Source organism: Otolemur garnettii, unplaced genomic scaffold, assembly GCF_000181295.1.
Source record: "Otolemur garnettii isolate 467f Iridium unplaced genomic scaffold, OtoGar3 scaffold00335, whole genome shotgun sequence".
Taxonomy (NCBI): domain Eukaryota; kingdom Metazoa; phylum Chordata; class Mammalia; order Primates; family Galagidae; genus Otolemur; species Otolemur garnettii.
Window position 1 is genome coordinate 313,440 of NW_003852730.1, and position 3,012 is coordinate 316,451.

Genomic DNA, 3,012 nt, shown 5'->3' on the forward strand with positions numbered 1-3,012 from the left:
TTTTTTTGTTGAAGAAAGTGCAGAGAAGCAAGCAAAAGCCAGGGACTCTGGCTCTTCCACTTCAGAAGTGGGAGATTCCTCCAAGGGCCCCATTAACTGTGACCACTGTGGCTATAGTACTAATCGATATGCTCACTCTACTGCACATCTGAAACACCACACCAGAGCTGGGGGTAACAAGCGAGTCTGTAAGTGCATCATCTGTACATACACAACAGTTAGTGAGTATCACTGGAGGAAACACTGGAGAAACCATTTTCCAAGGAAAGTATACATGTGTGGGGAATGCAACTACTTTTCAGACAGAAAAAAAAATTATGTTCGGAATCTTAGAACTCATACAGGAGAACACCCATATAAACATGAACTTTGTCCTTACTGAAGTTCTCAGAAGATTCATGTAGCTAGACATATACGTGCTCATTCAGATGAGAAGCCATTTAGATGTGCAGTTATGCCACCTCTAATCAAAGTGAAATAATTCACCATCCAAGACAGGGTCACAATGGGCCTAAACTTCTTAACTGCCCACACTGTGGCTACAAAACATCAGACAGAAGCAACTTCAAAAAACACACTGAGCTCCCATGTTAGCCCAGAGCAGTTCAATTGCCCTCTATGTGACTACACAGCTTCCAGGGAATGTTGCAGGATCACTTAAAATCTAAGCATACTACTTATCGTAAAAAAAAAAAAAAAAAAAAAAAAAAATGGATTTCTCAAAAGTGAAACTAAAGAAAACCAAAAAGCAAGAGGCTGACTTGCCTGATAACAATACTACCAATGAAAAACCAGAAACAGAGCAGACAAAAATAAAGGGAGATGTGGCTGGAAAGAAAAATGAGAAGTCTGTAAATGTAGAGAAAAAAATGTTTCTAAAGAGAAAAAGCCAGGCTGCGCCTGTGGTTCAGTGAGTAGGGCACTGGCCCCACATACCAAGGGTAGTGGGTTCAAACCCAGCCTCAGGCAAACTGTAACCAAAAACAGCCAGGTGTAGTGCTGGGCACCTGTAGTCCCAGCTACTCGGGAGGCTGAGGCAAGAGAATCGTCTAAGCACAGAACTTGGAGGTTGCTGTGAACTGTGACACCACCGCTCTCTATCTAGGGCAATAAAGTGAAACTCTGTCTCACACACACACAAAAAAAAAGAAAGAAAGAAAGGAAAAGAAAAAGCCTTGCAGTAGCATGTCAATGACCCAAGTGACTACCAGAACTCACAAATTAGCAACAGAAAGTAGAGAGATGGATGGATCTACAGGAAGTAATTCAGAAAACTTCTGTAAATCCAAGAAAAGCAAAAGGAAGATGGAAGCTGAAGCCCAATCCTTATGTGATCCTGTGAATGATGAGGAGTCTGTGACAAGAAGAAAAAGAAAATAGAAAGAGAATCCAGTAGTCAGGAAGTGCCAACGGGTGACAACAAAGTGGAGGAGAATAGGACACAAAATGCTTGTATGAAAAAAGGTACAGGAAGATCCCTGAACTAAGGAAAAGAAGCAGCAAGCCTGCTCAGAAGGAGCCTGTTTAGAAAGGCCCTGCTCCTGTGGAGGTTGCTCAGAAGGGGCCTGGTCAGATGGAGTATGCGCTGATGGAGTCTGGTTAGAAGAGTTCTGCTCATATGGGGTCTGCTGAGAAGGAGCCTCCTCAGAAGGGGTCTCCTCAGATGGGGTCTGCTCAGATGGGGCCTGCTCAGATGGGGTCTCCTCAGATGGGGTCTCCTCAGATGGGGTCTGCTCAGATGGGGGTCTGCTCAGATGGGGTCTGCTCAGATGGGGGTCTGCTCAGATGGGGTCTCCTCAGATGGGGTCTGCTCAGATGGGGGTCTCCTCAGATGGGGTCTGCTCAGATGGGGGTCTCCTCAGATGGGGTCTCCTCAGATGGGGTCTGCTCAGATGGGGTCTCCTCAGATGGGGTCTGCTCAGATGGGGTCTCCTCAGAAGGGGTCTCCTCAGATGGGGTCTGCTCAGATGGGGGTCTCCTCAGAAGGGGTCTCCTCAGATGGGGCCTGCTCCTCTGGAGGTTGTTCAGGAGGAGTGTGCTCAAGTGCAGCTGTCCTCCCATGGAGACTGTTCAGAAGGAGTCTGCTGAGCTGGGGCCTCCTCCCATGGAAGTGGTTCAGAAGAGGACTCAGATGGAACTGCCTCCAACCAAAGAACCCCCTTTTCACATGAAACCAATTCCCCAAAAATCTCCTCTCCGAAAAGATAAAAAGGAAAATGGCATGGAAGGAGCAAGTCCTTATTGAAGTTGGCTTAGTGCCTGTGAAAGAGAGCCGACTTCTAAAGGAAAGGACAAGGACACAGGGTGTCACACCACCATTACCAGCACTGCTGAAGGAAAGATTAAAAGAAGAGGTGTCAGGCTCGGTGCCCCTAGGACAGTGGTTGTGGTACCAGCCCCATACACCAAGGTTGACGGGTTTGAACTCAGTCTAGGCCAGCTAAAGAACAATGACAACTGCAATAATGATAATAAAAATAATAATAATAGCCAGGCATTCTGGTGGGTGTCTGTAGTCCTAGCTACTTGGGAGGCTGAAGCAGAAGAATTGCTTAAGCCGAAGAGTTGGACGTTGGTGTGAGATGGGATGTGATGGCACTCTACCGAGGGCTATATAGTGAGACTCTGTCTCAAAAACAAAACCATGAAAAACAGTAGACTCAGCACCTGCAGCTCAGCGGCTAGGGTGCTGGCCACATACACCGGGGCTGTGGGGTCTGAACCCAGCCTGGGTCGGCCAAATAACAATGGCAACTACAACAAAAAAGTAGCCAGGCTTTGTGGTGGGTGCATGTAGTTCTAGCATCACTTAAGCCCAAGAGTTTGAGGTTGTAGTGAGCTGTGACACCACAGCACTCTACCCAGGGGGACATAGTGAGATTCTGTCCCCTCAAAAAGTAATTTGGCTTGGTGCCTGTAGCTTGGTGAGTAGGGCAACAGCCACATGCACCGAAGCTGGTGGGTTTGAGCCCTGGCTGGGCCTGCTAAAGAACAATGACTACTACAACAAAA

General features: G+C 47.2%; 1 pseudogene; it reads left to right on the top strand.

The window, feature by feature from the left end:
• LOC105888381 overlaps positions 1 to 3,012 on the top strand; it is a 92,813-nt pseudogene that overhangs the window by 88,661 nt on the left and 1,140 nt on the right.